Raw genomic sequence first — 8,377 nt, forward strand, 5'->3', positions numbered from 1 at the left:
GGATGTAACATAGCCCAGGCCACAGTATACCCCAGGGGATATATTCTATACCGGTGGTGTAACATAGCCCAAACCACAGTATACCCCAGGGGATATATTCTATACCGGTGGTGTAACATAGCCCAGGCCACAGTATACCCCAGGGGATATATTCTATACCAGGGGGTGTAAAATAGCCCAAGCCACAGTATACCCCAGGGGATATATTCTATACCGGTGGTGTAACATAGCCCAGGCCACAGTATACCCCAGGGGATATATTCTATACCAGGGGGTGTAAAATAGCCCAGGCCACAGTATACCCCAGGGGATATATTCTATACCAGGGCGTGTAACATAGCCCAGACCACAGTATACCCCAGGAGATATATTCTATACCAGGGGGTGTAAAATAGCCTAGGCCACAGTATACCCCAGGGGATATATTCTATACCAGGGGGTGTAAAATAGCCTAGGCCACACTATATCCCTCCAGGTCATAATGTTATCTCTTCACTGTTTTTTTCACTATATCTCTAATTTGTTGAAAAGTGCGCAGTTTTTTTTTTTTTTTTTTTATCATACTCGGACACACAGCTGCTTCCTCCTGTTAAGTTTTTTATGGGCTGTGCAAAATTTTACGATTGTTGCGCAAAAATCATCATTAGACGCAAGTACCTTGATACATCTAGCAAAATTTATTGCACAATTTATGTGTTTTTTGCAGTCCGGTTTTTTTTTCATCTTTTTTTGCAACAAAAAAAAAATTGATTGAAAAATGGATCAAAACACATTTTTTTTAGTGTACACAAAAATGCGGTCAACCACAGTATTTATATACGCTAAAAAAAAGAATGCATTTTTATCCGTTTTTTATTATGGAATGGAAAAACTGATTAATGGAAAAACTGATCAAAATGGAGGCATACAAACGCTTCCTTTTTCTCATCCGTTTTGCAAAAAACTAATGGGAAAAAAAAAAAATGGATTGCAAAAACACAGTGTGAACCCAGTCTAAAACAGCTTGGCTACAAAGCTATGCTAGGGTAGGATTTTGCGCAAAAAAATTTAAATTTGCACTTGACAAATTTAATGAAAACTAGTTAATAGAACAACACCCCTCCGCCTTGCATACATTGAAAAAAGGTGCAGGCATTGAAAACTGATGTAAAATAGCGCAAAACCCTTAATAAGTCTTGAACAGGTATTTATGAAGTGCACAAAATCTCCTTATTAGCCAAAAAAACCTCCATAATGATAAATGTCTCCTATGGCCCCGTTCACACTGAGCAAGAATGTCGGAATTCCGCGGCGGAGCTCAGTGTGCTGCTTCGAGTGGAGAGGGTGCGCGCTCCTCTGCTCCCGCTGCTCTCTGCTCAAAGAAATGACACGTCAGGACAATGACAGGAGGAGGCAGACGCCTTCACTCCTTCACTCACAGTGAGACACTGAGCACGGGCAGGATTCTGCGGTGGAGCGCTCCGCTGCGGAATTCAAAGTGAGAAGGGGGCCTATGGGGAAGGCAACCAATCAGATTCCACCTTTAATTCCTCACAGACTCTTTGGAAAATGAAAGGTGAATTGGTTGCTAGGAGCTAGTTTCACTTAAGACCATGGGGGAGATTTATCAAACATGGTGTAAAGTGACACTGGCTCAGTTGCCCCTAGAAATCAATCAGATCCCACCTTTCATTTCCCAGAGTCTGTGAGGAATGAAAGGTGGAATCTGATTGGTTGCTAGGGGCGACTGAGCCAGTTTCACTTTACACTAGTTTGATAAATCTCCTCCTATGTGATTAGATGTGTAAGATTTCCATCAGCAGCTTCTCACTTATCTCACAGACAAAGCAGAATCCCAAATAAAATGTAAAAAAAATGAAGTATTTCTTGTGTATATCACTCAATGCTACTGATTTCATGGGGGTATAAAATGGCCTGAGGGGGTATGAATTGGCCTAGGCCAAAATATACCTCGGGGTATAAAATAGCCTAGGCCAAAATATACCCGGGGTATAATCTAGCCTAGGCAATTTTAACCCCGGGTATACTCTGGCCTGTTACACCGGCACTAAAGATATTCAGCAAAAAGCCATGAATCAGTACTCAGTATACATACACAGTGTGCACTACGGTAAAACCAGTGCTGCAAAGTGGAGATGATTAAATGCGAGGGAAGATTGTCCACAGAAAGCCACAATGAATTATTTATACTCTGACAACTTTATATGTTGTGAATGAAGTGTTCCCCTTCCCCATATCCCCAGCTGAAGCCAGGCCCTCTACCCGACCATGTAATTACATTAACCTTTCGACACAACAAGCAGAGATTTCCCTGTGAACGGAGATCAATAGTCCAGAGATGCCATCTATTTAATGGGTTACACTTCACTTGAAGATATAATTAGCTCCTCTGGTCCTGGGGGGTTTGTGGCTTGTCCCTATTCCTTTCCTAATGTCCTGTAGTACTATTCATGGTGTTATATTACACTGAGCAGTAACCATGGTGTGTGAGGGATCACTATGTGTCTGCTATAGCCCACTTCTTACATCACCAGCTTATGAGTTCTAGTTTCTCTTTTAAGATTGATATCTACACCATCACATATATCATACGTACCAGGAATGATTTAGTTAGAAAACAGCCTCACACGTTACTAAAATGCAAATAATAATTATTATGTAAAGAAGAGGAACAAATGGAAGAAGTTTGATTGTTCTTGCCACTGCTCAATGCCAGAAATTGGAATTCTTATGATCCTGAAAGGTATAACCATTGAAAAGCATGAAAAACTTCAAACAGTGGTTTAGCAAGGTTTCTCTTTCTATGCTCCATGTCCAGTGCCAAGGAACAGTGTGACTTTCTCCTTTAGCCTCTTTGCATTGCAGGCTGAGGTGACCCAGGACAGACAAGCTTCCTAGGATGGGGTTATCCCACAAATACTGTCAGATTGGCATCACTTAACTCATGTCACTGCCACGTGTGACTTATGTGCACCTCTGCCTCCATATTTTGCTATTTAAATCAATATCCTGGGGTCCAAACCTTTGCCATTTTGAAAATTATTTGAGTTTGCTGTCAGTGAATGGAGACATTCTTATTTACAGCAAAGGCTGAACGCTTACATTGACTTAAATAGGTTGCTGTAATCTTATAAAATGATGGCAGATCACTATTATATGCTTTTACTTTATGATTAATATGGGTTTGACCTCTGGGTCTCCAACCATTCCTGAGAAGGGCACAATATTGAGTCTCCTTCACTGGGTTTCCAGGCAGATGGCCAGGGTTATACCAGAACTGGCTCCTCTTTATTGGGATCATATAGGTATTGTAGGTATTATGTATCAGTCTGGAGTCCAGGCTGTCTTGGGCATAGACGAGTGTGTAGACTGGATGTTACCCCTCAGCTTTTAGACACCTTGGCTCTGTGCAGGTCATCCAGCTGTTACAAAACTACAATTCCCATCATGCCTGAACACCCAAAGCTTTGTCTGTCCAGGCATGATGGGAATTGTAGTTTTGCAGCAGCTGGAGGTGGCAGTTTTGACACCTGTGGTTTATACTGCCTCTACCTCCTTCTTATTATATATATACATATTGCAGGTGCACACTGTCACTTTGTGGTCTGAAAATGGGAATTAAAGCACATTAACGTCTGTTGAAATCTAAGCCTCCAAGATGTGAGGTCCAGGCCAAGAGGTTCATAAATATTCTCTCAATAAACAAAACATCACCCACCTGTGCCCTGCATCATGTATCGGATGTACAGATTTTGCATTGCGCTGTATGCATTTCCTGGACACAGAGCATTTGTATATTACACAGGATACACTGTTTATTTTATGCTGTGTAACTTGTCATTGAAACATATGCAAAGTGATACGTACCGGCTTTGATTATTTACACAATTGTGATGGAATTATGCAAAATGTCCCAAGCAGTGATCAAACAAATCTGTGGTGTTGGATATCAGGCATATTAGGATATGTTGTTGTACCTTATAGAAAAGAAATCCCATAGGCTGACTAATATCGCTATCTATCTATCTATCTATCTATCTATCTATCTATCTATCTATCTATCTATCTATCTATCACACTGTGCTGCTTTTGTCAATGTGAAAACTTTATATACACTTCACAACTATTGATGTTTATAAAACAAAGTTCGCAGGGCCGCCATAAGTAATAAGTGTATGAAGACAGGTGTAGCGAACTGCGTGGTTAGTTCTGGAATAAAGCTTACACTGTTCTCTAATAATAAAATAAGTTGAAATGTGATAGAAAATTGCTGTGTAGCACATAGAAAATGGTTGTTGGATAAAGGTCATTACATTGTTCAGAGTGAATAGATGCAATGATTTTCCATACTCCTACATGTAACATTTACTCTTATAAGTAACATGTACTAATGATTTGACAGCTGATCAAGTATTTTTCCAAGTGAGCATTTACCATATAATAGCAGAGATTATAATTTTCCAGTAAGGCCCAGATTAGTAGCAATACTCATAATACTACTTATTATCTGTGTGTCTATGGTTTCTGCATTTATTCCTTCTAGAAACAAGAGGTCACCGCCCAACAGGGCTTTAAAGACTTTGATCTTTTTCGGATAGATTGATAGATAGGCAAAGGACCACAGCACTCCGAAAGTGGTCCAAAATATCAAAATGGTGCTTTTATTCCATCATATTCCTTCACATGCAGCAAACAGGCATCTAATGGAATAAAAACACACTTGTGTTTTTTTTTCCCCCTATTTTGAAGGGCTTCAGTTTCTCTGCTTTTATTTCATGTTTGAAGGCCCCTAAATTTGATGGCATCATACAAGATACAGTAAGTAGGGTGCAGGGTGCAATTTTCCTCTGGAAGTTTGGGTATTCATGGAGATGATCATGCCATGTCAGAACTGTGCGTGACCCATATTCCGATTTATTTGGGGTCACGCACATTACCGACCCAGTGTAATTGTCTCCATGGATACTTGAACTTCTGATGATTTCACGCTGCTCCAGGTTCATGACAGGTACATTTTAATTTTCTACTGAGTGTCCACACTTGATGGAATGATAAATGTATTATAACATGCAGGGCCACCATCAGGGCAGTATTGGTGGTACAGTTGTGGCCCGACCGACCTGACAGCTGTACAGCACACAGTTACCTCCTGCCTGTCTGTGTGTCTACAATACACAGGCAGGAGGGTGTATACACAGACAGGGCCCCTCATCACTACCTTCGGTGCTGTCTTCTCCTCTCCTCATGTCAGGACAGAGGAGGGGGAGGGCCCAGAGCGGCTGTGAGGAGAAGCTGAGGACTGCACCACATGGAGCTTCCCTGCATACAGAGGGGTGTGTGTCTGTGTCCATGTAATGTGTGTTTGTGCGTGTCTGTAGCCATGTAATGTGTGTATGTTTGTGTGTGTGTTAATATGGATGTAAGTCTGTAATGTGCATAAGTGTGTATATCTGTGTGACTGTATGTAATGTATACTGTACTGTATGTCTGTGTGTGTATATCTGTGTGACTGTATGTAATGTATACTGTATGTCTGTGTGTATGATATACAGTATGTAAAGTGCACCTGTGTGTGTAAATGTATATAACCTGTAGATATGTAGGATTCCTCCATATGACCGCCCCGCTGATCTGTCCCTGTAGCCGCCTCGCTCCTCATTTCAGGGCTGTTGTTATTTACGTAGGAATGAGGAGCGAGGCGGCTACAGTGACATATCAGCCGGGTCGCACAATCAAAAAACACTAGCAGTTTTTGGAGTTAAAGTTTTACTGTAATTTAAATAAAATTTTGACATGTTAAACAAACATGTCAAAAATTAAGATCTGTCAGGGTCAGAGTGCTGAAACCCCCTGGCTTAGCTTAGGGCCCTATTAGGGTATGTTCTGAGTAAATCAGGCAGAATTTTGCAGAGGAACTTTCCGCCACACAATCCCGCTTGCCTCAGTGTGCCATAGCTTGTCTATGGGAGAACGCGTGCTCCTCCGCTGTCACCGCTCTCCGCTTAAGGATGTGTCATGTCACCTCTTTGAGCGGAGAGCGGTGGGAGCAGAGGAGCGCGCGTTCTCCCATAGACAAGCTATGGCACACTGAGGCAGGCGGGACTGAATTGCACCTGATTTACTCAGTGGGAACATACCCTAGACTATGTTCACACTATTCACACGATTCAGTCCGCAGTTCTTACGCCGCCGTACATGTGCGGCTGAAACTACGGGCGTGGGAAAAATCGACATGTGGCCGGATGCGTACGCACCGCGAACATACGCCCGCAGTACAGTTATGCTTCCCTAGCTTGTTTCGAAGCGATCTGAGGCAGGTCATTTACTTGGAAATCTTCGCCCAGCCCCGTAAACCACACAGAACCTTTTGGATCGAAAAATCTAGTTAAATTTGGCTGAAATAAGTACTTCGTACGGGACCGCATGGAAATCCACGGCTGTGAGTTTCAACATTTCTGTCCTCAAACAATGCGTGCGTATATTCGCGGTTCGCACTACGGACGGATTCATACGTAGTGTGAACATAGCCTTATGGTGCGTTTACATAGAAAGATTTATCTGACAGATCTTTAAAGCCGAAGTCAGGAATGGATTTAAAAAGAGGAGAAATTCCAGTCTTTCCTTTATGACCCATTCCCTGTTTATAGTCTGTTTCTGGTTTTGGCTTAAAAAATCTGTCAGATAAATCTCTCTGTGTAAACGCACCATTACACGGAGCGATAATCTGCCAAATCAGGCTGATTTGGCAGATTATCACCACCGATCAGCTCATGAAACAATCATTGGCTGATAGATTTATTTATTCCAGCATAAAACTCATTGGCTGTCAGGTTACACGTAGTGATGCATGCCCTGCTGCTGCTGATTTTTAGGCTAGAATAAATGAAACTATCAGTCAGCTGATGAATGTGCAAAAAATAAACCTTATGCACACCTCTCCACATTCCCCAGTGTCCTTCTATCTTCTGCCTCCTCCCAGCAGCCTCCGCCACCGCTGGAACTTTTCCGGGACTGTTCCGAGTCTGAGGAGACAGCCCTGGCAAAACCATGTCCCAGGAAGCCCCGCCCCCCGCCACGGGAAGCCCAGCCAGTGCGTGTGATTAGGGGACTACAGAAACCATACAGGTGAGTATAGCTTTTTTGTTTTCAATACAGATGAAGGAACTAGAGGATGATGAAGGGTGTAGTGGTATGATGATTGAACTAGAGGATGATGCGGGGAGTAGTGTTATGATGATGAAGGAACAAGAGAATGTTGAAGGGGATGTGTAGTGGTATGATGATGGAACAAGAGGATGTTGAGGGGTGTAGTGGTATGATGATGGAACAAGAGGATGATGAAGGGTGTAGTGGTATGATGATGGAACAAGAGGATGATGAGGGGAGTAGTAGTATAATGATGAAGGAACAAGAGGATGATGAGAGGAGTAGTGGTATGATGATGGAACAAGAGGATGATGAGGGGAGTAGTGGTGTGATGACGAAGGAACAAGAGGATGATGAAGGGTGGTGTAGTGGTATAATGATGAAGGAACAAGAGGATGATAAGGGGTGTAGTGGTATGATGATAAAGGAACAAGAGGATGATGAAGGGTGTAGGGCTATGATGAAGGAATAAGAGGATGTTGAGGGGTGTAGTGGTATGATGATGAAGGAACAAGAGGATGATGAAGGGTGTAGTTGTATGATGATGAAGGAACAAGAGGATGATGAAGGGTGTAGTGGTATGATGATGAAGGAGTAAGAGGATGATGAAGGGTGTAGTTATGATGATGAAGGAACAAGAGGATGATGAAGGGTGTAGTGGTATGATGATGAAGGAACAAGAGGATGATGAAGGGTTTAGCGGTATGATGAAGGAATAAGAGGATGATCAAGGGTGTAGTGGTATGATGATGAAGGAACAAGAGGATGGTGAAGGGTGTAGTGGTATGATGATGAAAGGGCAGGAGGATGATGAAGGGGTATTAGTATGATGATGGAGGAGGATGAAGGGGGTAGTAATATAAAGATGGAGAAGCAGGATGATGAAAGGAGGTAGTAGTATGATGATGGAGGGGCAGGAAGATGAAGGGGGTTGTAGTATTATGATTGAGATGGTTGTAGTATGATGATGGAGGGGCAGGAGGGTGAAAGGAGTAGTAGTATGATGATGGAAGGGCAGGAGGAGGGGACAACATGGGGCATCTGTAAGGGGGATAAAATAGGGGGCCATCTATAAGGTGGACTACACGGGGGGTGTATACAATAGGGCATGCATAGGGGGGGCATGTACTATAAAGGGAATCACATAGTGTCAAGGCTACCTACTAAACGAGGGTTTAAAGGGGCCAATACAAATGTGCAGTTTGTAGAGATGTGGATGGTGCCAGAGTGA

This window comes from Dendropsophus ebraccatus, chromosome 6 (genome assembly GCF_027789765.1).
Source record: "Dendropsophus ebraccatus isolate aDenEbr1 chromosome 6, aDenEbr1.pat, whole genome shotgun sequence".
NCBI classification, from domain to species: domain Eukaryota; kingdom Metazoa; phylum Chordata; class Amphibia; order Anura; family Hylidae; genus Dendropsophus; species Dendropsophus ebraccatus.